The sequence below is a fragment of the Rhinoderma darwinii genome, chromosome 9 (genome assembly GCF_050947455.1).
Source record: "Rhinoderma darwinii isolate aRhiDar2 chromosome 9, aRhiDar2.hap1, whole genome shotgun sequence".
Taxonomy (NCBI): Eukaryota; Metazoa; Chordata; class Amphibia; order Anura; family Rhinodermatidae; genus Rhinoderma; species Rhinoderma darwinii.
The window spans coordinates 102,696,266-102,724,221 of NC_134695.1; the positions used below are offsets into that span (position 1 = coordinate 102,696,266).

At 41.8% G+C, this 27,956-nt stretch overlaps 1 protein-coding gene and 1 long non-coding RNA gene across 3 annotated transcripts in view; one reads left to right on the plus strand and one right to left on the minus strand.

The window, feature by feature from the left end:
- Window positions 1-6,395, plus strand: part of LOC142661277 (uncharacterized) — a 201,637-nt gene extending 195,242 nt beyond the window's left edge. Inside the window, exons 3-5 of the long non-coding RNA XR_012850685.1 lie at window positions 3,253-3,290; window positions 5,080-5,195; window positions 6,212-6,395. This is a non-coding gene — a long non-coding RNA (uncharacterized LOC142661277). The remainder of the gene's footprint in view (window positions 1-3,252; window positions 3,291-5,079; window positions 5,196-6,211) is intronic.
- Window positions 1-15,911, minus strand: part of CPNE2 (copine 2) — a 120,221-nt gene extending 104,310 nt beyond the window's left edge. Inside the window, exon 1 of one of the 2 annotated variants that reach the window (XM_075838675.1) lies at window positions 15,853-15,911. The gene's annotated coding sequence lies outside the window, so the exon portion shown is untranslated. Of the gene's footprint in view, window positions 1-2,439; window positions 2,780-15,852 lie in introns of those variants that run through there. The other variant, XM_075838673.1, reaches the window with a different exon arrangement.
- Between the last annotated feature and the right edge of the window lie 12,045 nt (window positions 15,912-27,956).

Below are 27,956 nucleotides of genomic sequence, written 5' to 3' on the forward strand. Positions count from 1 at the left end.
GTCGGTGCTGGTATATTACAGGTGGTATAATGTCGGTACTGGTATATTACAGGTGGTATAATGCTGGTGCTGGTATATTACAGGTGGTATAATGTCGGTGCTAGTATATTACAGGTGGTATAATGTCGGTACTGGTATATTACAGGTGGTATAATGCTGGTGCTGGTATATTACAGGTGGTATAATGCTGGTGCTGGTATATTACAGGTGGTATAATGCTGGTGCTGGTATATTACAGGTGGTATAATGCTGGTGCTGGTATATTACAGGTGGTATAATGCTGGTGCTGGTATATTACAGGTGGTATAATGTCGGTGCTGGTATATTACAGGTGGTATAATGTCGGTACTGGTATATTACAGGTGGTATAATGCTGGTGCTGGTATATTACAGGTGGTATAATGTCGGTACTGGTATATTACAGGTGGTATAATGCTGGTGCTAGTATATTACAGGTGGTATAATGTCGGTACTGGTATATTACAGGTGGTATAATGCTGGTGCTGGTATATTACAGGTGGTATAATGTCGGTGCTGGTATATTACAGTTGGTATAATGCCGCTGCTGGTGTATTACAGGTGGTATAATGTCGGCACTGGTATATTACAGGTGGTATAATGTCGGTGCTGGTATATTACAGGTGGTATAATGCTGGTGCTGGTATATTACAGGTGGTATAATGCTGGTGCTGGTATATTACAGGTGGTATAATGGTGGTGCTGGTATATTACAGGTGGTATAATGTCGGTGCTGGTATATTACAGGTGGTATAATGCTGGTGCTGGTATATTACAGGTGGTATAATGCCGGTACTGGTATATTACAGGTGGTATAATGTCGGTGCTGGTATATTACAGGTGGTATAATGCTGGTGCTGGTATATTACAGGTGGTATAATGTCGGTGCTGGTATATTACAGGTGGTATAATGTCGGTGCGGGTATATTACAGTTGGTATAATCCTGGTGCTTGTATATTACAGGTGGTATAATGGTGGTGCTGGTATATTACAGGTGGTATAATGTCGGTGCTGGTATATTACAGGTGGTATAATGCTGGTGCTGGTATATTACAGTTGGTATAATCCTGGTGCTGGTATATTACAGGTGGTATAATGTCGGTGCTGGTATATTACAGGTGGTATAATGCTGGTGCTGGTATTACAGGTGGTATAATGCTGGTGCTGGTATATTACAGGTGGTATAATGTCGGTGCGGGTATATTACAGGTGGTATAATGGTGGTGCTGGTATATTACAGGTGGTATAATGCTGGTGCTGGTATATTACAGGTGGTATAATGTCGGTGCTGGTATATTACAGGTGGTATAATGCTGGTGCTGGTATATTACAGTTGGTATAATGCTGGTGCTGGTATATTACAGGTGGTATAATGCTGGTGCTGGTATAATGTCGGTGCTGGTATATTACAGGTGGTATAATGCTGGTGCTGGTATATTACAGTTGGTATAATGCTGGTGCTGGTATATTACAGTTGGTATAATGCTGGTGCTGGTATATTACAGGTGGTATAATGCTGGTGCTGGTATAATGTCGGTGCTGGTATATTACAGGTGGTATAATGCTGGTGCTGGTATATTACAGTTGGTATAATGCTGGTGCTGGTATATTACAGGTGGTATAATGCTGGTGCTGGTATAATGTCGGTGCTGGTATATTACAGGTGGTATAATGCTGGTGCTGGTATATTACAGGTGGTATAATGCTGGTGCTGGTATATTACAGGTGGTATAATGCTGGTGCTGGTATATTACAGTTGGTATAATGCTGGTGCTGGTATATTACAGGTGGTATAATGCTGGTGCTGGTATAATGTCGGTGCTGGTATATTACAGGTGGTATAATGCTGGTGCTGGTATATTACAGGTGGTATAATGCTGGTGCTGGTATATTACAGGTGGTATAATGCTGGTGCTGGTATATTACAGTTGGTATAATGCTGGTGCTGGTATATTACAGGTGGTATAATGCTGGTGCTGGTATATTACAGGTGGTATAATGCTGGTGCTGGTATATTACAGTTGGTATAATGCTGGTGCTGGTATATTACAGTTGGTATAATGCTGGTGCTGGTATAATGTCGGTGCTGGTATATTACAGGTGGTATAATGCTGGTGCTGGTATATTACAGGTGGTATAATGCTGGTGCTGGTATATTACAGGTGGTATAATGCTGGTGCTGGTATATTACAGTTGGTATAATGCTGGTGCTGGTATATTACAGGTGGTATAATGCTGGTGCTGTTATCAGCACACACACACACACACATCTTGGTACATGTTCTCAGCACACACATGCCCGTGCACAGCGCTGCAGCCATTGCACACAGTATCAGACTAGAGTATTATAGGATATTATAACGTCCTGGCAGCACATGGACTGAGGCACCGGAGTGACTGGCAGTGAACTTCTTACTCACAGTTCAGGCTCCTCTACCCGGAGACTTGCGCCCCGCACAGCACTTCTTCCATGTGAGGAGAGGGGGCACAGATGGGTCGCGTGTGGGTGCAGCGCCCGGGTAATGCACTGCTCTCACTTCCCGGCTTCCTCTGTAGTCGGTCGTGGTGTTTCCTCAGGAGCCGGGCACTGTTGCGGGTCTCTGGGACGTCTCTCCTTGCAGATTCCTCAGCTCCAGGTCATGTTGCTGGCACTTTCAGCGTCTCCTTCCCTCGGCGGCGATGATCTCCAGTCTGTGTGTGACTCTTGTGTTTCTCAGGCGTCTCCTCCCTCTGGGTGGGAATGTAGTAAGAAAGCAGTGACACAAGCAGACACTCCGTATAACACCCCGCACCATGTTACAGGCTCCCTCATGTATGTGCCCTCCTGTGGGGCCACTCTGCTGGTCCCGGTACTGACTTTTATATCCATACCGGATCCTATAGTTCACGTCTACAAGTGTATACATCATGATAAATGCCCCATGGCAAGATGTGCCCCCGACCATCAACCAACAATGTATCTTTATTAGGACATAAATTACAAGGTGGGAATTATTTTCCATGTGGAAAATCAGCCCTAAACTGACCACTTGGGTATCTGAGCAGTGCCCAGGGGACCATGGCAAGAAGTGTCCCACATACCCAAGTGCAGGACGCGCAAGAATAAAATGCAAGAGATTGTAAGGAGTCATTCACACACGTTTATGTTGCGGCTGAATAATGTATTTACATGCATTTTTGTTGCGGTTTTGTTGCTATTATTTTTGATGGGTTTTTTTTTCTGTCATTTTTAGTTCTGACGCACTATTATCACCCCTGAATGTCTTCTGAGGTAAATGCTACTCACATCCTTGCTCACCTTTGGGGGAGATCCGCTCTCCTGCACTATTTTATTTGTCTAGAGGACTGGATCTCGGCAAAAGAGAAAAGGAAACATTCACCAACATTTCCATAGGAAATATATAAGTGGCTAACCGAGCTGAAGTGTATCACAACTATGGTGGGGGATACGGGCCCTTAGTCGTAATTCCCTGGTGCGTCCAAAACAGTCTCAGTCCAACAATGGATCCCACTATGGCCGTTTCTAGGGGTTGGTGGTGATGCCGCCACCTGGGGTGCCAGCCATTTTCTTTGGGGGTGGGGTGTCTGAGCTAAGAAATGCCACCACTTTCTGATCAGTGGGAGTCCGACTGCCGGGACCCCACCAATCCTGAGAATGAAGCAGCTGCAGCGTTGGTTTAGCGTTGCATCCCCTCACAGTCTTTCCCTGCACAGCAGTTCTCTTAAATAGGGACATGCTGAAGGTCCCTGCATGTCCAGGAGTGGTGCTTTACAGGGACCCATACTGATCAGAAAGTGATTATAATACCTCTTTAAGGTGCCTTCACATGCCATTTTTTCCTGGCATTCTTTGTGGTTAAAAAAAACCGCTGTGGCAATATGTCGGCTGGAAGGCAAATGGGGAAATATAGAATGGATTACAAACCTGCCTTTTTTTAGGTGGCGTTTTGACTTTTTTTTTGTCTTGCGTATTTGGCGGGTAGTTTTTACAAAATCGCAGCAAGTCTGGCTTTGTCGTTGTCGTTTTTTCAAGAATACAGTTGTGTTTTTCTCTTTAGCCCTCCATAGTTTTTTTTACCTCTTCAAAAAAGTGTCAATGTGTGTTGTGCTTTTTAATGGCATTTTTCAGAATTTATCACGTGTTGCAAGGAAGAAACTTTGCATAACATAATCTTTTCATCACATACTTGCAATGTGAAAAACGCCACCTAAAAAAAAATCAGGTAGTAGAACAAAGTGTAAGCAAAAAAACACCACCAAAAACGTCCTGAAAACCGCATGTACCATTTTCTCAATAACTTGAGTTTTTTTGAGGCAAATAAATGGCACACATAAAGTGTGTGTGAAGGAAGCTGTACGATTAATACCTTATAGGCCACGTTCAGACGTCGCGGAATTGTTGAAGTCCGCAGTGGAATTCTGCAGCAGCCGTTTTTTACATTTGTTTCTATACAATTTTAGGAAACTTAGTTCAGACGTTGCAGAAAATAACTGTGCGGAAATCAGGCTGCGGTGCAGAATTTTCCCTCCGCAGCAGCTCATGACATTGCGGAGAAGAAGCGGAATTTCACTGCGGATTTCAGCCTTTGCAATGCAAAAACTGAAATCTGTGGCGTCCGCTGTGATATCTGCAACGTCTGAATTACCTGTCAAATATGCAAATGTTGGTGCAGATTCGTTGCGTAATTGCCCCAAATCTGCACCAACATTTGCAGCTGAAAAATTCTGCCACGTCTGAACGTGGCCATCTCCTTGGTGTTTGAGGGTTGTTGTATAAGAGTTATATGAATATTTTAGGGGGTTTGGGTGTCTTCGGTCCTGATAAACTTTCTTCAATAGGATGACACTAGCGGCTTTTAGTCGACATCGCGATCCTGACAGTAGTCATGGTGATTGGTGTTGCAGTGACCAAGGAATATATCAAATGAGCCCTCTGATTGGCTGCAGCGGTCACATGCTGCCTGCATGTAAGCAATCACTGAGACTGCCACCGGTGCATCAGCGCTAGTAGATCACCGGGGGGAAGGATAGGTGAGTACTGGTTGTTTTTTTAATTTCAGGACATTTGCAGCAATACGTAAAACATTTTAACTACCCGGATAACCCGTTTAATAGAGAATGGCCTCCCACTCTGGACCCCACTTTATGCCAAACTGGAAAGCTGCTGAAAAGAGAGGTTTGTACTTAGAGGACTCGGCGTGACCATTCAGGGCAGGAAGTGAAATGTGCGGCCGCCCACAGCTTCCCCAGAGATAACAGCAGATCACAAGCACGTCTGACGTTCGATATGGGGTGGTCCTGATCGGAGTACCATTTAGGCTTTTTGACTTCATACAAATTTACCCAAATGTATATTCCTGCCCTATAGTGTTACCTCCTAAACTCTGGATTATAATGGAGTGAGACTGAACATTCAGTTGTTTTCCTTCTGTTTTGGATGGTTTTAGGAGATCAGCAACTTGTGGTTGTGGATATTATTAAACATCTAATATTAGAAACAGCAAACCACTCTCCCAAAACTGTTCTAAATAAAAACCCTCTTCAGCTCAAGTCTTTGAATGATTCTTGTGCTCAGTGATTCAACCATGAAAGATATCCTCCCGGATCTCTCAGAACTTTCCTTAAAAGCTATGCACACCTTTGAAAACGTTTTTTATTTTTTTTAATAAAACAGTGTATCAGTGTGATTAGTGCAACTTTATAATTACTTTTCATTCAAAATTATTTTTACAGCTGCTTTGTATCCTGTATACAGAGCAGCTGTATCTAGCGATGAATCCCGAATCTGTCAGGTCAGCTGCACTGACAGGTTCAGTGACAGCAGGACCTGCCTGTCTCTGACACTCAGGAGCCGCCTGTCATCCATCGTTCATAACGTAGATAGATTCAGATCTCAGCGCAAGATACAGCGCTCTGTATACAGGATACAAAGCAGCTGTATCTCAAAAAGTAAAAATATTTTTTTTTAATAAAAAGTAAATAGAAAGTTGCACCATACATACATACATACATACATACATACATACATACATACATACATACATACATACATACATACATACGTACATAACCTAGAGAATTTCACAATTCGTTAAATAATAATGATAAGCACACCAATAAATATGTGTTTTTAAGTTGTCTGTTAAAAATGTTGCTAGTTTCATATTCCAATTTTTTATTTTGTTTTTGCAGTGTATAATAAAAAATATCTGGCTTCCTGGAAACCATCAACAAGCAGGCTAGTTATTTCTTCTCATAGCATATTTAAATACTGTAACAAACATTAACATATGAATACACGATTAAGGCTGGATTCACACACAGCGTTTTGCTTCATTCTTGTGCTTTTTTTCATAGTGTTTTTAATGTATTTTTTATGTGTTTATTTAGTGTGGCCAGATGTTATATTAAAGTGTATAGTAAAACATAAAATGCATTTTGGTTTGTAGTGTTTTTGAGGCAATTTTGTGGTCAGTGGCATTTCTTTCCAAACACAGCATGCTCTAGGTTATGACTATTTTCAGACTTTTTTCCCATGACTTCAAAAACGCCAGAAAAAAAAAAGTTAAAATTAGCAAAAAAAAACACATAACAAAACTGTGTATGCAGGAGGCCTTAGGGTATGTGCACACACTTAACAAAAAACTGCTGTAAATACGGAGCTGATTTCAAGGGAAAACAGCCCTTGATGTTCAGCCGTTTTTTAAGCAACTTGCGGTTTTTGAGGCTTCTTTACGGCTGTTTTTGGAGCTGTTTTTCAATTAAGTCAATGAAAAACGGCTACAAAAAGACTCAAGAAGTGACATGCACTTTTTGTTTACAGGGCGTTCTTTTTACGCGCCGTTTGTGACAACAACAAATCTCCGTCATCGTGTGTGATCTGCTATTATCACTGAGATTCTCGAGGCCGCTTCTTCTGTCTCCTGTAGATGACATATGGCTATTATCTTAGGGGAAAGTGGGAAGAAGAGCAGCATCATGATGGGTTAGATTAGAGGGTGATGGTAACATGTAATTGCGTTTCCAGAGTTTTGCTTTTAGGGTATGTGCACACACACTAATTACGTCCGTAATTGACGAACGTATTTCGGCCGCAAGTAGTGGACCGAACACAGTGCAGGGAGCCAGGCTCCTAGCATCATACTTATGTACGATGCTAGGAGTCCCTGCCTCTCCGTGGAACTACTGTCCCATACTGAAAACATGATTACAGTACGGGACAGTTGTCCTGCAGAGAGGCAGGGACTCCTAGCAACGTACATAAGTATGATGCTAGGAGCCCGGCTCCATGCACTGTGTTCGGTCCGGGACTTGCGGCCGAAATACGTCCGTCAATTACGGACGTAATTAGTGTGTGTGCACATACCCTTAGAGTATGTTCACACGGTTAACAAAATAAGGCTGAAAGTACGGAGCTGTTTTCAAGGGAAAAAAAGCTCCTGATTTTCAGCCGTTTTTTAATCAAACTAGCGTTTTTTACGGCTGTTTTTGAGCTGTTTTTCTATTGAGTCAATGAAAAACGGCCCCAAAAACAGCTCAAGAAGTGACATGCACTTCTTTTTACGGGGTACCTTTTTCCCACTGAAATCAATAGGCAGATGTTTGGAGGCATTCAGCCCCCGTATTTTTAGCCGTTTTTCGGGGTGTTTACGGCCCGAAAAACGTCTGAAAATAAGCCGTGTGAACATACCCTTAGGGTAATCCCACACGTTGTGGTCCGAAATCAGCTCAGTTTTTCAATGCTTATTGTCGGTATTTGATCGCGTGGCGCACTGCCAGGACACTAAGGCCTGATTCAGACAAGCGTGTCTGTTTTGCATCCGTATTCCAGTTCTGTTTGCTATCAGTTTTTAATGTCAGTGTTGGTGTAGATTTTTTTATTTATTTCTCAACATTTCTTTAGCAACTATTGCATGAAACCCCGGACAGTACACGGAAGACTTCAATGGGCGACGTGGTCCGCAAAAACGGACCAGAATAGGACATGCAGTGAGTTTTACGCAACGGAAACACGCTGTGAGAAAAATCACGGACGTCTAAATAGCCCCATTGAATTGCACAGGTCCATGTGCTGTCCGTTTTATTAACGGACAGCACACGGACGTATACACTGTTCGTCTGAATAAGGCCTAAGAGTACATGTGAATACACTTGGACATTAAGACTTCCCAACATTGTTCCGCCTGTCAGCAGAATACTGGCTGATAAATCACTGGGATTATATTAGTAAAATACCAGATTATCAGAAATTCTGGACCATCAAGCTCCAGACTAATTTAGTTCTAGTGTATTTTCCGGTTTATTGCCATATCCTCTAAATTTTTTAATTTAGATGCTGTGAATGCTCACCACACAACACATTATTTCTTCTGTTAATATAGTTCATATTCACATGGGTGAGAGGATTTCACAAATGTTTCAATGTATAAAATCCTGGAAGTGAAAGATCTTTTAATCCAAAAATTCCCAGCCTTGGATTGTGCTCAGGCAGAGAGAAAAGACAATTTATGAGTGCCAAAATCCAGCCGATTGCAGACCTGTATGTATCATATGGCCCTTCCTAGTCAATATTTGTTATGTGCAAATTAGAAATTATTTGGCCATGCAATAATACTCCGCAAACCACTTTGTGGTCTTGTGATGTGAGATAACAAGTGCAACATTATCAAAAATGCAGTTTTTCAGAGCTACAAGAACTGGTTCAGTGATGAAAGATGAAGCAAAGCTGAGTTTGTTAGATGCAGGAGAGCTGAGTTTGTCAGATGCAGCGGCAGCAGAGCTGAGTTTGTCAGATGCAGCGGCAGCAGAGCTGAGTTTGTCAGATGCAGCGGCAGCAGAGCTGAGTTTGTCAGATGCAGCGTTGCTGAGGATCTCAACTGACTGACGTATTGTAATATCACGATTGTCGCGTCCAAGTTTACTGTCTTCACATTCCTTTAACATGGGGATACAGAAAGGAGAGCTTGTGTGCCGCTGCCCAGGCTGATACTATGAACTTCCTCTGAAAATGTCATGACACTTCCTTTTACATTTAAAGGGGAACTATAGACATCATAAAATAGAGGTTTGGTGACGCCCTTTCCCCATTTCTTTGAAAAAGATAAGGGATTCAATCAGAAATAACCAAAGATTAACCAAATTACAGTCCCACGCAGTACTTGAATAACAGTGCCATACAGTGCTCAAGATTTACAGAACCAAAGAGATGCAAAGGCTTTGGTGGGCCATGTGGTAGCCAGGGGCATATCTATAGGGGGAGCAGAGATACCAGTCGCACCCGGGCCCTGGAGCCTGAGGGGGCCCAAAAGCCACCAGTATTATAAATGATATATGGTACTGTTATAGATTTTGCATTAAGGGGCCCAGGATCTTCAAGTTACTCCTCTGGTGGTAGCCAGAGGTTATTTTTAAAAAATACATTCACAGAGAGAACCCAGTGGTCGAAAAAAGTACATAAGTTAAAACGTAACTTTTACTATATCAATCAGGCAAAAACAAAGAGAAATATTTTTTCTACAGGGATGGTGATTGAGATGTACATGAAAACGAACAACTTATCCTAATATTCCCTAACAAAAATCACCTTACCTAATCAGAGCACCCGCCCCGAAAAGGGGTGACCCGACCTCCAACCTCACTCTAAGGCATCATTTACACGAGCGTAAGATACACGCATGCGACGCGTGTGCTTTTCACGCGTGTCGTGCGCACCTACATTAGGCTATGGGGCAGTGCAGACAGTGCGTGAATTTTGCGCAGCGCGAGTGCGTTGCATAAATCTCACGACATGTCCTTTCTTTGTGTGCTGTTCGCACATCACGCACCCATTGAAGTCAATGGGTGCGTGAAAACCACGCATGCCGCACAGAAACACTTCCGTGCGAACTGCGTGGTTCGCGCAACAGCTGTCAAACTCTGAATGTAAACAGAAAAGCACCACGTGCTTTTCTGTTTACAAAGATCCAAACGGAGTGTCATAATGATGGCGGCTGCGAGAAAATCTTGCAGCCGCGCATCATACACTGATTACACACGCAGCTTTTAAGTGCCTTTTGCGCACGCAAAACGCGTTTTTTGCGTGGGCAAAACGCCCACGCTCGTGCAAATCAGGCCTAAATGCCCTGTTAATAGCCTTATAGGGTTATAAAGGGTGTATGGGGAGATGGGGTATAAAAAGACAGTGAAAACAAAAATGTAAAAAGAAAAAGAAAAAAAGACAGCAAGACAACACATAAACTGGATTCCAAAACATTGTCCATCTGGGAACCGAGACCATACAGTGATCAAGCAAGACTGTCATACAGTCCATATGTCCATCCCCACCAATATCGACATCCTAACATTAATAGACAGTTAAGGATGTAGATTTTGATTCACAGTGTCCCTATGACACTGCTGGCGGGCCATGGCAGGGGCAACCATCATGGGGAGTCCTGTCTGAACGTAGCAGAGATTTTACTTTTAGAGTCTTCTAAAGCAGCACAGAGTTTTGATCGTGATGATGGGGGGCTTTGCTAAATTGACCAGCCCATGCGGCTCTGTAGCATGGGACTAGGAGAACAGGACTAAAGGTTGTAATATTGGTAGAGTCAATGGAGGAGTACCCAGTACAATTACCCTTCTTCCAGTCAGTAGTATTGGAAATTTGCTGCTGCTCGGAGCCACCACTAGGAGGCGCATACTGAAGTTGGATCTGCAATAAATCCATCTTAAGTGATCGTCTAAGCTCCCCCTATTGGTAGCTACAGGTATCCAGAACTTATAGCTGTGTGAAGGGAATCAGAGAATGTGGAGCTCTGTATCAGGAAAAGAAAGAGCTCTGACTCCAATAGTAAAATATTAGGTGATGAATTTTGGACCTATTAAGAAAAAAATAAATGTTAATGAATATAAATAACAGAAAAAGGTTAAATTCATTTTGTGAAGGAGTATGGATCCAGAATGATAATGCATATTTTCAGCACAATTCTATTATTCACATTGTATTATGGTCTAGATTGCACATAAATCTTATATATTTTCCTATGAATTATATACATGTCATGCATTTATATTACTGACGTGTGAATGTTCAGATAAGGAGAGTACAATGACCTGGAGGCAGTGTGGCAGAAATTTATAATGTATAGCTCTATGTGGATATATACAATTTTAGCAGTCCGTCATGTACAATAAACGGTAAGGCCCGATACACACGAGCGCTGCGCATTTCGGACTTGAAAAACTGCAGTTTTTCACGTCCGAGGTGCATCCGTGCTCTGCGCTGCGGGACGCGATGTCACGTATCCACCATAGTTGAGAGTCTATGGAGGGATGCGTGAAAAGATAGGACATGTACTATTTTCGCACGGATCCCTCACACGGTCCGTTGAAACAAAGTCTGTGTGAACGGCCACATTGAATTACATAGGTCCGTGGGACGGCCGCTGTTTCAAGGGCCGTCCCACGGACGTTTAACACGCTCGTGTGAATCAGGCCTAAGGGTGAGTTTTCTGTAGCTTTGGACTTAAAAAAGCAGCAAGCTTTGGACAATCCCTTTTGTTTCGGAGGCTCCCCCGACAATAAGCTGATCACAGGGTTTCCTGCTGCTGGTATCGCCAGTGATCAGCTTCAATCTCTGGGGGAAATACACAGAAAGTGTTCAATATCTCTGCAGTGCCACCACAGTCAAAATGAAGCATTACATAGTTCCTATTAAAATAAATGAGCATTCCGGTTAATGCATGAATGTCGCCAGATCCTCCAGAGCGAGAGACGCTCTTTGTAGCCCCTCTGTTATCTAGAGTACTGAACGCAGGACCCCCACTCTATTAACTCAGAATTCCCTAATAGGGTATTTGACATTAATTTTCTAAACCAGAGAACCCATTTACATCATATATAAGAACAGAACACAAACACAATAAATTAAAAAGACTGATATCATTTTATAGTTGTCAGCTTGGATCAATTGTAATGAGAAACAGAAAAAAACATAAACCTGATCTAATTCCTTCAAAGCTTTTAAGAACATTTTCTATGTAAGGCCGATTACACAAGGGCATAATACGGGTACATTTTTGCGCCTGTATTACGACTACAAATCCCAGCCTGGTCACGGGTCTAATGATCTGAACTAACAGAATCATAGGGATCTAAGTCAGGAAATATAAGTCATTTTCTGTAAAGTTGTTACATATTCTATTCAGTTAGTCCTGAGCTATATCTGCTCCTAAAAAAGCTGGATAACAACAATATGGCCTCCATACAGTTTGTCACTCAGCTTTCCTAGACTTCTCAATGCGGAATTAGCTGAATTACACATTTCACACTCTAGGATCAATGTCACTATGCTAAGGTGAGGATGTTACTTAAAGAAAATCTCTGACAGGAGTTCTCAATCTCCCATCCATCTGCCCATCAGGGACATTTATGGCATATCCACAGGATATGGCATAAATGTCAGATAGATGTGGGTCCCACCTCCGGGATCCACACTTATCTTTAGAACGGGGCTCCCTGAACCCCATTTTACCTTTTACGGTTCCCGCTGCCACCCGGCCAGTTACGGAAACAGCATTGCTCGCACGCTACACTGCTTCTGTAACTGCCATTCTCCTCTATGGGAGTTACGTATACAGCGTATCTCAGCGAGCTACGCTGCTTTCCTGATCAAATGGTCGGAAAATATGAAGTGACCCGAGGGCAGCATGAACCAAGAAAGGTAGAACAGGGTTTAGAGGGCCCCATTCTAAAGATAGGTTTGAGTCCCAGAGGTGGGACCCACATCTATCAGACATTTATGGTATATCCTATGGATATGCCATAAATGTCCCTGATGGGCAAACCCCTATAAGGTGGTTATACACGAGCAGATATCACCCGTTCACCACTTTTAAAACGAGCGCCGATTGACAGTACAGCCTGTTGATCAGCACTCGTTTGCTTAAATGGAGCAATGATTATTCAGTATGGGGTCGAACAATTGTAACTACGATCGTTTGTCTCCATGCATTTCTATCACGTCTGCAGCACATCTCCCTGTTTATAGTTCTCCCCGATTTTTTGGGCCGCATGAAAGATGCAATCAGCCCATGAACAAGCGTTTCTCTGTTCATCGGCTGATCGTTGCCCTGTTTACACTGGCAATGATCGGGAACGAGCGTTCATATGAATGTTAGTTTGCCCGATCATTGGCCCGTGTAAAAGGGCCATTAGAATAGCAGTGCGTTAAAAAAAAATTTAGTACTGGGTCAAGGTTGCCATCTCCCTCCCCTAGCACTAGATTTATTTACTAGGCTTATGAACACAGTGGTGTAATATGTTCTCTACCGTTCAAAAGTTTGGGGTCACCCAGACAATTTTGTGTTTTCCATGAAAACTCACACTTATATTTATCAAATGAGTTGCAAAATGACTAGAAAATATAGTCAAGACATTGACAAGGTTAGAAATAATGATTTTTATTTTAAATAATAATTTTCTCCTTCAAACTTTGCTTTCGTCAAAGAATGCTCCATTTGCAGCAATTACAGCATTGCAGACCTTTGGCATTCTAGCTGTTAATTTGCTGAGGTAATTGGGAGAAATTTCACCCCATGCTTCCAGAAGCCCCTCCCACAAGTTGGATTGGCTTGATGGGCACTTCTTGCGTACCGTACGGTCAAGCTGCTCCCACAACAGCTCTATGGGGTTGAGATCTGGTGACTGCGCTGGCCACTCCATTACAGATAGAATACCAGCTGCCTATTTCTTCCCTAAATAGTTCTTGCATAATTTGGAGGTGTGCTTTGGGTCATTGTCCTGTTGTAGGATGAAATTGGCTCCAATCAAGCGCTGTCCACAGGGTATGGCATGGCGTTGCAAAATGGAGTGATAGCCTTCCTTATTCAAAATCCCTTTTACCTTGTACAAATCTCCCACTTTACCAGCACCAAAGCAACCCCAGACCATCACATTGCCTACACCATGCTTGACAGATGGCGTCAGGCACTCTTCCAGCATCTTTTCAGTTGTTCTGCGTCTCACAAATGTTCTTTTGTGTGATCCAAACACCTCAAACTTCGATTCGTCTGTCCATAACACTTTTTTCCAATCTTCCTCTGTCCAATGTCTGTGTGCTTTTGCCCATATTAATCTTTTCCTTTTATTAGCCAGTCTCAGATATGGCTTTTTCTTTGCCACTCTGCCCTGAAGGCCAGCATTCCGGAGTCGCTCTCTTCACTGTAGACGTTGACACTGGCGTTTTGCGGGTACTATTTAATGAAACTGCCAGTTGAGGCGTCTATTTCTCAAACTAGAGACTCTAATGTACTTGTCTTGTTGCTCAGTTGTGCAGCGGGGCCTCCCACTTCTCTTTCTACTCTGGTTAGAGCCTGTGTGTGCTGTCCTCTGAAGGGAGTAGTACACACCGTTGTAGGAAATCTTCAGTTTCTTGGCAATTTCTCGCATGGAATAGCCTTCATTTCTAAGAACAAGAATAGACTGTCGAGTTTCACATGAAAGCTCTCTTTTTCTAGCCATTTTGAGAGTTTAATCGAACCCACAAATGTAATGCTCCAGATTTTCAACTAGCTCAAAGAAAGGTCAGTTTTATGGCTCCTCTAAACAGCAAAACTGTTTACAGCGGTGCTAACATAATTGCTCGAGGGTTTTCAAGTGTTTTCTAATAATCCATTAGCCTTCTAACACAGTTAGCAAACACAATGTACCATTAGAACACTGGAGTAATGGTTGCTGGAAATGGGCCTCTATACACCTATGTAGATATTGCATTAAAAACAGACGTTTGCAGCTAAAATAGTCATTTAGCACATTAACAATGTATAGAGTGTATTTCTGATTAATTTAATGTTATCTTCATTGAAAAAAACGGTGCTTTTCTTTTAAAAATAAGGAAATTTCTAAGTGACCCTAAACTTTTGAACGGTAATGTACGCATAGGGCCCCATAGCAAAACTTAGAATGTGGCTCCACCATCACCCTCAGCACTGAGTTAAGAACATGAAAAGCTTATTATTACATAGGCCTCCACTGTACATCTTACTCTAATGCACAGGGAACATCCACAAAGTGATCGTCACAGTATAGGGATAATGCTCACAGTGTTGTCATAGTACAGGGATAATGTTCACAGTGATCTCATAGTACAGGGATAATGTTCACAGTGATCTCATAGTACAGGGATAATGTTCACAGTGATCTCATAGTACAGGGATAATGCTCGCAGTGTTGTCATAGTACAGGGATAATACTCACAGTGATGTCATAGTACAGGGATAATGCATACAGTTCAACAATATGGCAACATCATCACTAACTGCACCTTACCTCTTAGTGGAAATGGTCCCCCTAAGGTCTCATGCACACTGGCACAGAGCCTATACGGAAGTGCACAGAGCCTGTAAGGCACCTTTTGTATGGAGTGATACAGGCTCAGTCAGACTAAGTGTTGCCGAAAATAAATATCCCTAGAAGCAATGCTTCTAGTAGAGAATATCTCCGTGCACACGGTGTTCGATGGAACATGCTACGAATCCAACGGAAATAATCTCTGTATGTCTCCAAAGGAATCAGAGACATGTGGAGGTATAGCAGAGGGCCCATGCTCCTCTATGAAATTACTGTTACAGCTATGTACAAGCGAAGCAAATTTACGGCTACGTGCATGAGCCCTTAGTTGTTAGTTGCTAAAGCTGCAACCTCGGTAGTTATGCCCATGTTCAATGCATAATATACAAAAATACTACTTTGTATTTTTTTTATTTGTTTTTGTTGTATTTTTGGTTTTATATGGTGTCAGTAAGTTGACACCAACTTCAGACATATGATGCACTAATAGACCAGCTACTCACCAACAGCTATCAAGAGACAGGAAAGAAGGCATCGCTGACAGCTTCAGTTGGAGACGTCTATGGATCCCTCAGTTTCCAGACTCTTAGTTACTTCCTCAGCAACAGCCACTTTCTTACACTCTGAGCAGTTGTCACTTCTTTGATGGCACATAAGTGAAAGGGTAGAGAATTTATTCCAGTTCGAGCAGTACAAAAACATGAAAAAACATTTAGGGTATTTTCACATGGGCTATTTTCAGCCGTTTTTTGGGCCGTAAATGTCTCGAAAAACGTCTGAAAAATCAGAAGCAGAACGCCTACAAACATCTGCCCATTGATTTCATACAGCATTCTGTTCCGGCGGGGCGTTTTTCTACGCCTCATTCTCAAAAAACGGTGAGTAAAAAGACGCCCCGTAAAAAGAAGTGCATGTCACTTCTTGAGGTGTTTTTGGGGCCATTTTTCATTGACTCAATAGAAAAATAGATCCAAAAATGTCCATAAAAAAAACAAGCGAAAAACTCTAGTTTGATTAAAAGATGGCTGAAAATCGGGAGCTGTTTTCCCTTGAAAACAGCTCCATATTTTCAGCTGTATTTTGTTAACCATGTGAACATACCCTAAAAGTAAAACTCTGAAAACGCAATTACATTTTACCATCACCCTCTAATCTGACGCATCATGTTGCTGCACTTCTTCCCCCTTTCCCCTAAGATCATAGCCATATGTCATCTATAGGAGACAGAAGAAGCGGCCTCGAGAATCTCAGTGACAACAGCAGATCACACACGATGATGGAGATCTGTTGTTGTCACTCAATGCAAGTTTGGGTTTCAAACATCTTGATGTCAGACAAGAATTCCTATGGGAAGGTCGTTTTTTTTTTTACTGGACAGTTTCCCTCTGGGCCTTATTCACACAGTGAATATAGAATAGATTCTACTTCTCTTTTTTTTAAATCCGCTCCTGGTTGTGGCTTCAAAAACTGCACCTAAAGACGGCACTGTGTAAATATACCCTTAATCACCGTTTTAAAAGAATGTACATGTCAGTTCAGATATGTAAAGGGTGGAATGGCCCTTTAAATTCCAGACAAGATGGAATTTGTCATTTTTGGTATAAATATACATGTATCCACATAAATAGCGTAGAATGTTTATTTAATGTTCATCTTTTTAAATAATCATTTATAGTTTGATATAATATTTAATGGGGCTGATCCAAACAGTCATTTCACATTGAATATTAATGTACCATATCAAATCGAAATAATAGCACACAGAAAAATGAGTATGATGTTCCCTCGACAAACTAGTCACTGAATGACTCGCCCCTTTCCTTCCTAAGTCAAGTGATTTGCTGGAAATTTCACAAGAAAGCTCATAATGGGGGATTGTATCCAGTGCTATAAAGCAGAGTCTGGCTCCAATTAGTTCAGTGTACGATGCCAGTTTGTGGCAGAATAACGCTCCCATCTGTTGCTGTAGGCTGATGGATGCCGTGAAAGTCAAAAAAACAAGTATAAGAGTATTTCACATTTTCTAGGAAACAGCCCACCTACATGTAGCCTATTGCCATTATATATATATATATATATATATATATATATATATATATATATATATACACGGTAGATAGATAGCAGACAAAAAATGGCGACAGCACCCTGCAACACTAATGCCACCTAAACCACTAAATATAAATAAATATGCACTAAAGCTAAATCTACTTACAAATAGGGAGGTTCTTAGTGCACATTTTGATCAAAGATAGATAGATAGATGATAGATAGATAGATAGATAGATAGATAGATAGATAGATAGATAGATAGATAGATAGATAGATAGATAGATAGATAGATAGATTAGATAGATTAGATAGATGAGAGAGAGATGTTCGAGTCAGAGTACCAGCCAAGCCCTGATCCAGATCTTCATTCAGTCCCTTTGGTGCAGTTTATGACATTGACAGATGTTGCAGATGTGACAGACAAGCCTTCTTTAACCCCTTCCCTCTTTAGCCACTTTTGACCTTCCTGACAGAGCCTCATTTTTCAAATCTGACATGTTTCACTTTATGTGGTAATAACTCCGGAATGCTTTCACCTATCCAAGCGATTCTGAGATTGTTTTCTCGTGACACATTGGACTTTATGTTACTGGCAAAATTTGCTCGATATGTTCAGTATTTAATTGTGAAAAACACGCAAAATTAGCGAAAAATTTCAAAAATTAGCATTTTTCTCAATTTAAATGTATCTGCTTGTAAGACAGGCAGTTATACCACACAAAATTGTTGCTAATTAACATCACCCATATGTCTACTTTAGATTGGCATCGTTTTTTGAACATCCTTTTATTTTTCTATGACCTTACAAGGCTTAGAACTTTAGCAGCAATTTCTCACATTTTCAAGAAAATTTCAAAAGGCTATTTTTACAGGGGCCAGTTCAGTTGTGAAGTGGTTTTGAGGGCCTTATATATTAGAAACCCCCAAAAAGTCACCCCATTTTAAAAACTTCACCCCTCAAAGTATTCAAAACAGCATTTCGAAAATGTCTTAACCCTTTACACATTTCACAGGAATTAAAGCAAAGTAGAGGTGAAATTTACAAATTTCATATTTTTCTGCAGAAATAAATTTTTAATACAATTTTTTTTATAACACAGAAGGTTTTACCAGAGAAATGCAACTCAATATTTGTTGCCCAGTTTCTGCAGTTTTAGGAAATATCCCACATGTGGCCGTAGCGTGCTACTGGAATGAAGCACCGGCCTCAGAAGCAAAGGAGCACCTAGTGGATTTTGGGGCCTTATTTTTGTTAGAATATATTTTAGGCACCATGTCAGGTTTGAAGGGCTCTTGCAGTGACAAAACAGTAAAAATCCCCAAAAAGTGACCCCATCTGGGAAACTAGACACCTCAAGGAAATTATCTAGGGGTGTAGTGAGCATTTTGACCGCATAGGTTTTTTACAGAAATTATTGGAAGTAGGCCGTGAAAATTAAAATCAACATTTCTTCAAAGAAAATGTAGGTTTAGCGATTTTTTTTCTCATTTCCACAAGGACTAAAGGAGAAAAAGCAAAATTTGTAAAGCAATTTCTCCCGAATAAAACAATACCTCACATGTGGTAATAAATGGTTGTTTGGAGACACAGCAGGGCTGAGAAGGGAAAGAGCGCTATTTGGCTTTTGGAGTTCACATTTAGCAGGAATGGTTTGCGGAGGCCATGTCACATTTACAAAGCCCCTGAGGGGACAAAACAGTGGAAACCCCCAACAAGTGACCCCATTTTGGAAAATATACCCCTTGAGGAAATTATCTAGGGGTATAGTGAGCATTTTGACCCCACAGGTTTTTTGCAGAAATTTTTGCAAGTAGGCTGTGAAAATGAAAATCTAAATTTTTTCAAATAAAATGTAGGTTTAGCAAATTTTTTTTCATTTCCACAAGGACTAAAGGAGAAAAAGCACCATAAAATTTGTAAAGAAATTTCTCCCGAGTAAAACAATACCCCACATGTGGTAATAAACGGCTGTTTGGACACACGGCAGGGCTTAGAAGGGAAAGAGCACTATTTGGCTTTTTGAGATCACATTTAGCAGGAATGATTTGCGGAGGCCATGTCACATGCAAAGCCCCTGAGGGGACAAAACAATGAAAACGCCCAAAAAGTGACTCCATTTAGGAAACTACACCTCTTGAGGAATTCATCTAGGGGTGTAGTGAGCATTTTGACCCCACAGATGTTTCATAGAATTTATTAGAATTAGGCAGTGAAAATAAAAACAGTCCTTTTTCTTCAATAAGACGTAGCTTTAGCGCAAATTTTTTCATTTTCTCAACAAATAAAGGAAAAAAAGAACCCAACATTTGTAAAGCTATTTCTCCCGAGTACGGCAATATGTGGTCATAAACTGCTGTTTGGGCAAACGGCAGGGCTCAGAAGGGAAGGACCGCCATTTGGAGTGCAGATGTTGCTGGATTGGTTTCTGGGCACCTGTGGTCCCAAAACAGGGGAAACCCCCCAGAAGTGACCCCATTTTGGAAACTACACCCCTCAATGCATTTACCAAGGGGTGTAGTAAGCATTTTAACCCTGCAGGTGTTCACTCGATGTTGCAGAGTGAAAATGGGATTTTTTTCCATAGATATGCCAATATGTGGTGCCCGGCTTGTGCCACCATAACAAGACAGCTCTCTAATTATTATGCGGTGTTTCCCGGTTTTAGAAACACCCTACATCTGGCCCTAATCTTTTGTCTGGACATATGACAGGGCTCAGAAGTGAAGAGTACCATGCGGAGTGGAGGCCTAATTTGGCGATTTACAAAGTATTGGTTCACAACTGCAGAGGCTCAGATGTGAAATAATAAAAAGAAACCCCTGATAAGTGACCCCCACTATGGAACTGCACCCCTCAAGGCATTAATTAAGGGGTGTAGTGAGCATTTTCACCCCACAGGTCTTTTCCATTAATGAATGCGCTGCGGATGGTGCAAATTAAAAATTTATATTTTTCCCTAGATATGCCATTCAGTGGCAAATATGTCATGCCCAGCTTATGACGCTGGAGACACACACCTCAAAAATTGTTAAAAGGGTTCTCCCGGGTATGACGATGCCATATATGTTGAAGGAAACTGCTGTTTGGGGACGCTGTAGGGTTCAGAGCCGAGGGAGCACCATTTGGCTTTTGGAGAGCGGATTTTGCTTGGTACTATATTTGTTTGAGTATTGCTGGTGTTTTATAATGTGGGGGTACATGTAAGCGGGGCGGAGTATATAAGGGGCATAGTCAGGTGGTATAAAAAAATAAAAAGAATCCATAGATGTGTGTTACGCTGTGAAGCAATCCTTTCTGCACAGGCCGGTGTCGCACTGATAAATGGTGTCATTTCTTATCCCCCTTTTGGTCCACACTCCGCACCTTTGCAGTTTGGGGAATTTTGCTGGGAAAGTGTTGTCCTGGTATAATACGGGCACCGTCGCTTCCAGCGGATATGTTTGGGCTCTCCCCTTCCTGGTTCCCTAATTTTAGGTCCTTGATAAATCGCCTCTTGAAACAGAAGAAATGTTCCCCTCGGGCCGGCACAACTGCATATTTTTTTATTTCCTAACTTATTGGAGCCATAACTAATTTTATTTTTCATAGACGTAGCGGTATGAGGGCTGGTTTGTTGCGGGACGAGCTGTAGTTATTATTGGTACCATTTTGGGGTAGATGCAACTTTTTGATCACCTTTTATCCTATTTTTTGGGATACCAGGTAAACAAAAAAACGCAATTCTTGCACAGCTTTTTTCGTTTTTTTTATACAGCGTTCACCATGCGTTATAAATTACATGTTAACTTTATTCTGCGGGTCAGTACGATTCCGGCGATACCAAATTTATAGAACTTTTTCATGTTTTACAACTTTTTGCACAATAAAATTACTTTTGTAAAAAGAATGTATTTTTTCTGTCGCCAAGTTGTGAGAACCATAACTTTTTAATTTTTTTTATCGACGGAGGTGTATGAGGGCTTGTTTTTTGCGGGACGAGCTATAGTTTTTATAGGTACCATTTTTGGATACGTGCGACTTTTTGATCACTTTTTATTGTAATATTTGTAGGGCAAAGTGACCAAAAAACAGAAACTCTGGTAAAGTTTTTTACGTTTTTTTTTTACGCTGTTCACCGCCTGCATTAAATAATATAATATTTTGATACCTCCGGTCGTTACGGTCGTGGAGATACCAAATACATATGGTTTATTATTATTTTTCAATAATAAAGGACTTGATAAGAGTAAAAGGGGGATTGTGTTTTATTTGATTACTTAAAACTTTTATTGTTTTCAAACTTTTATTTTTTGCACTTTTTTTTACACTTTTTTATACTTTTTTTACACTTTTTCTCAAGTCCCACTAGGGGACTTGAAGGTCCAACGGTCAGATTATTTTTTTTCTAATACATTGCACTACCTATGTAGTGGAATGTATTAGATCTGTCAGTCATTCACTGACAGCAAGCCGATTAGGCTTCGCCTCCCGGCGGGGCCTAAATCGGCTTCCGTAATGGCAGAGCAGGAGACCATTGTGTCTCCTGTTGCCATAACAGCAGTCGCCAGTCCTGATTGCCTGTCAGGGCTGGCGATCTGCTAGTAACCGCTACGATGCAGCAATCGCTTTCGATTGCTGCATCGAAGGGGTTAATGGCAGGGATCGGAGCTAGCTCCGGTTCCTGCCGTTACAGGTGGATGTCAGCTGTACAGTACAGCTGACTTCCACCGCTGATGACGCCGGATCAGCTCCTGACCCGGCGCCATCTTGCCGGCAGCTACGATCTTGACCAGCTTCGGTGCTAGGCAGACCGGGAGGCCAGTATTAGGCCTCCGGTTGCCATTGCAGCCACCGGAACCCCGGCAATTTCATTGCTGGGGCTCCGATGAGCTGCAAACACCTTAAGTGCAGCGATCGCGTTTGAGCGCTGCACTTAAGGGGTTAATGGCGGGGATTGAAGCTAATTTCGGTCCCCGCCGTTACAGTCGGATGTCAGCTGTAAGATACAGCTGAGATCCGACGATGATAGCACCGACTCAGCTTCTGAGCCGGTGCCAAACATTTGACGTACATGTACGGCATTTTGCGGGAAGTCAATGCTTTCCATGACGTACATGTACGTCAAATGTCGGAAAGGGGTTAAATCCCATGTCCCATCAATATACTGTGTGATTGATTAGCTAGTAAAGAAGCCATGTGTAATTTTGGTTCATTACTTCTAAAACACCACCTCAGACTTTATTTTTGGAGTTGCTATCGGTATGTAACCAAAAACTATTCTAAGGTCTATGGGAAGATTAAATTCCCTTCTGCTGCCTTGCAGGCTCCATAGGCAAAATACAGGCGCCATTTATAGCAGCCTGTATTCTGTGAAAGCAGTTCTTACAGGGGTTGTTGCAGTCTACATGAGCTCATTGGGGCATTTCCTGTGAGCCAGAGGCGTAGCTAGGTTCTCCAACACCCGGGGCAAAGATTCAGTTTGCCCCCCCCAAACCTCTTTCCAAACATCTCCATCCCCCTGGACATGTTTGTTTTCTCTACCAATAAATGAGGTGTAATTTTTTTTCCACATTTTTTTTTATGTAACTCGAGCATAAAGCCATTTGTACATTTTACAAGCAATATAGTTTTATATACAACAACAGAATCAAGCTCATTACATATTTACAGCACCAGAACAAAGCTCATTACATATATACTGCACCAGAACAAAGCTCAGTACATATATACAATACTGGAACAAAGCTCAATATATATATACAGCACCAGAACAAAGCTCAGTACATATATACAACACCAGAACCAAGCTCAGTACATATATACAGTGCCAAAACCAAGCTCAGTACATTTATACAACACCAGAACCAAGCTCGGTACATATATACATCACCAGAACAAAGCTCAGTACATATATACAACACCGACACCAAGCTCAGTACATATATACAACACTAGAACCAAGCTCAGTACATATATACAACACCAGAACCAAGCTTAGTACATATATACAACACTAGAATTAAGCTCAGTACATATATACCACACCAGAACAAAGCTCAGTACATATATACAATGCCAGAACCAAGCTCAGTACATATATACAGCAGAACCAAGCTCAGTACTTAAATACAACACCAGCACAATACAGCTCATTTTAGTGCAACCCCTGCCGTATAGGTTTGCACTAAATGGTATACAGCTCACAGCATGGCCCAAACAATGGTAAAGATATGCTGGAAGAGGCTGTTTCACAAAAAAAATCATACCACCACCTCTAATCAGTACTGTAGTCACTGTATGATGTGCAGTGAGACACTGTACATCATACAGTGACTACAGTACTGATTAGAGGCAGAATAAACATTTACATTAAGTGACTCACAGGTGACGATCTCAGATTCTAGTTGTTGTTTTTCTCTTTTCTTCTCCCTCCGGTCCAGACCTCTTTGATGACTGCTACCGGCCGCAGCCCATTTCTGCAGTTTGCCACTCAGATGTCTTCAGCTTCTCACTTTTCAAACATCTCTGCACCTATAAACAACGATAAAGTTCTTATGGTGTCAAACACTGTGCCCCTAAATATAATAGCACCGTACACTGTCCCTGATTATAATAGCACTATACACTGTCCCCGATTATAATAGCACCATACACTGTGCCCCTGTTTATAATAGCGCCATACACTGCACATCTAATTATAATAGCACCATACATGGTGTCCCACCCACACACACACCGTGACCCCTGTAGATAGTGGCACCCATAGAGCCCCCTGTAGATAGTGCCCTACATAGATCCCCAGTGGATAGTGACCCCCATAGAGCCCCTGTAGATAGTGCCCCACATACAGCCCCCTTTAGATAGTGTCCCACATAAAACCACCCCTGTAGATAGTGCCCACATATAGCCACCACTGTAGATAGTGCCCTACATATAGCCCCCCATGTATACAGTGCCCCACATATAGCCCCCTCTGAAAATAGTGCCCCACATGTAGCCCCCCTCTAGATAGTGCACCACATATAGCCCACCCCTGTATATAGTGTCCAACATATAGCTTACCCCTATATATATTGCCCTACATATATCTCCCCTATAAATAGTGCTCTTCCTATTGCCCACTCCTGTATATAGTGCCTCACAAATAGCTCCCCCTATAGTGCTCTTTATATAGCCCACCCCTGTATATAGCCCTCTGTAGATATAGCCCACCCCTGTATATAGTGTCCAACATATAGCCCAACCCTGTAGATAGTGCACTGCATATATATCCCCCTATAAATAGTGCTCCACATATAGCCCATCCCTTTATATAGCCCACCCCTGTATAAAGTGCCTCACATCTAGCCACACCTATAGTGTTCCATATATAGCCCACCCCTGTATATAGCCCCCCTGTAGATAGAGCCGATCCTTGTGGATAGAGACCCCCCCCTGTAGATAATGTCACTCACATTTTTATTAGGATAAAAAAAACGTTATATACTCACCTTAATCGCGTTCCCGCACCGTCCGGTGGCAATGCAGACCTGCTCTCTTCTGGTCTGCTGGGTTTAAACGATGCAAGCGTCGTGATGACGTCATCGCGCCACTTGTGTCGTTGAAAGGCACTGATTGACAGGGCAAGTCACTCTGCCCTGCCAATCAGCGCCTTTCATAGACGCAAGCGGCGCAAAGAAGTAATTTCGCCGCTTGAGTCGTTGAAAGGCGCTGAATGTCTGGGCACGGAACGTATCCGACCATTCAATGCCTATAGTGCAGTAGGGGGTGGCAGCGGCTGGTTTCAGTGGCACCCCCCCACCTTCCTTCTGAGTTGCGCCCAGGGCACATGCCCCGCCTGCCCCCATTAGCTATGCCCCTGCTCTGAGCTACCCGGAATATTATAAACAGTACTTTCTAATCCTGAAAGCAAGCAATAGAAAGTTTGATTTCCCTGCAACCTTGGACCCCTTAACAAAGCTGCATATGCATTGTGGACCTAGTGAGATGTAAATCTCAACTATTGAACTTCTTCCACTTTATGGCAGCAATTAGGACGGAAAAAGGTTGAACAAATGCATCAATGACCACTAATGTTAAGTCATCTGTCTATGATTAAAGGCAATGTACACCTCTGAAAACTATTTTATGTATTTTTTTAATAAAAATTAGTATCAGTGTGATTGGTGCAACTTTGTAATTACATTTCATACAAAATTATTTTAACTTTTTCAGTTACAGCTGCTTTGTATCCTGTATACAGAGCAGCTGTATCTAGCTCTGACACCTGAATCCGTCAGGTCAGCGGGGCTGACGGGTTCAGTGATCAGCACTGACGTGGTTCAGCACGATCCACCTTTTATCCTTCACATCTAAGTTCATAACTAAGATGTGATCGATAACAACTCGATCCTGCGTGTCAGAGACAGCTGTTTGTCTTCATTGTGTTGTCTTGCAGGTCCCTAGACCAGGAAACAGTTACTGTTGATAAGTGTGTATCTGCTTAGGTATTTCAATAACGTTCAAAACACTCTGTTATTTAACCCCTTCCCAGGGCAGCCCTTTTTCAGATTTTCATTTTAGTTTTTTCCTCCCCACATTCCAGAAGCCATAACGTCTTTATTTTTCCATCTATATAGTCCTGTGAGGGCTTGATTTTTGCGGGACGAGTTTTAGTTTTTCGTAGCACCATTTATTTTGCCATATAATGTACTAGGAAACAAGAAAAAAAATATTTGTGGGGTAGAAAATGAAAAAAACAGCGATTCCTCCATGGTTTTTTGCGCGCCATTTTTACGGAATTCACTGTGCAATTAAAACAACATGTTAACTTTATTCTGTGGGTCAATATGGTTATGGCGATACCAAATATATATAGTTTTTTCTATATTTTACTACATTTACATGTAAAAACCTAAGTGTAAAAAAGAAAATTTATTTTGCGTCGCCAAATTCTGAGAGGTATAAGGGCTTATTTTTTGCGGGATAAGCTTTAGTTTTTAATAATACCATTTTGGTGTACATGCGACGGTTTGATCACTTTTTGTGGGAGACGAGGTGACCAAAAAATAGACATTCTGGCGTTTACAATTTTTTTTTTACGGCGTTCATAGTGCGGGTTAAATAATGATATATTGTAATATTTCAGACTTTTACGGACGCGGCAATACCAATTATGTTTTGTTTTTTTTACTATGCTCTAGGGGGGAAATGTGAAAAGGTTTTTTTTTTTTACTATTAATTAAAAAAAAAAATGTACACAAAAAAAACTTTATTTAACTCATTTTTACTTTTTTTATTAGTCCCCCTAGGGGACTTCAACCAGCGATCGTTAGATGGCTTGCACGATATACTGCAATACTAATGTATTGCAGTATATCGTGATTCTGACAGGCACCTATTAAGCCCTGCCGGAGGCAAGGCTTAATAGGTGTACAAAGATGGCAGACCTGGGGGCGTTCATTAAGCCCCCAGGCAGCCATAGCAACCATCGCCCCCCCCCCTGCGATTGCGTTGTGGGGGGCGTCATGAGCTGTTAGAGGGGGTCGCCCCCTCTTTCTGATGATTTAAATGCTGCGGTATTGACCGCAGCATTTAACGAGTTAAACTAGCGGGATCGCGCTCGAGTTACTCTGAAGTATCGGCTGTAACATACAGCCAACACCGGCACCGTATGGAGCGAGCTCACTGCGTGAGCCCGCTCCATACTTCCCCTACCAGACTTTGGCGTATGGATACGTCAAATGTCGGTAAGGGGTTAAAGTGTTGTAACCAATCTAAAAGAGAAAATAACCCTATGCTTGTGTGCCACTGTAATAACCGTTCTATTCAGTAAAATATTTCTTTGACATTTAGGTGAAATGCACACATATTGAGCGCACAAAAAACACAGCCTTTTTTGCGAGTTGCAGTTCCGTGTGTCATAAGTGTTTGGTGCGTGGCTGCGTGATTTTTTTGCATATGGCATCGTTATGACATTCTGTTTTTATGTTTAAAATCAGAAATGAAGGAGGTGCTTTCATTTTTGCCTTCATTTCTTAAACAACTGTTGCGCGAATCACGCAGTGCGTCCGTGTGCCGCGCGTGATTTTCACGCACCCATTGACTTCAATGGGTGCGTGATGCGTGAAAACCGCTCAACTATAGGACATGTCGTGAGTTTTACGCAGCGGACACACACTGCATGAAAATCACGGACTGTCTGAACGGCCCCATTGAGTTACATAGGTCCGTGCGACGCACGTGATTTTCACGCGCGTACCACGGACGTGAACTACACTCGTGTAAATAAGGCCTTAGTCTACGATTGTGTTTCTTAAAAAGGAACCACTCCACTAATCCCACTATGCACCCAGCTATAATGATTTCTATAGAAAGTAGGAGAAGTTTCCTCCCACATTGATGTCATTGAATTGTACTTCTCGAGATTTCTTGTTTATCAACTTCAACTCAAAGAAAAAACCTGCATAACTTTTCAGGATATAGATTGGGTTGAGACTTCTGATCTGTCTCACACATCCTCGATAAACAAATGGACATTTTGTCAATGGTTTCAAAATAAGTTTCACACTCTACATGTACCAATGAAAGGGGTGG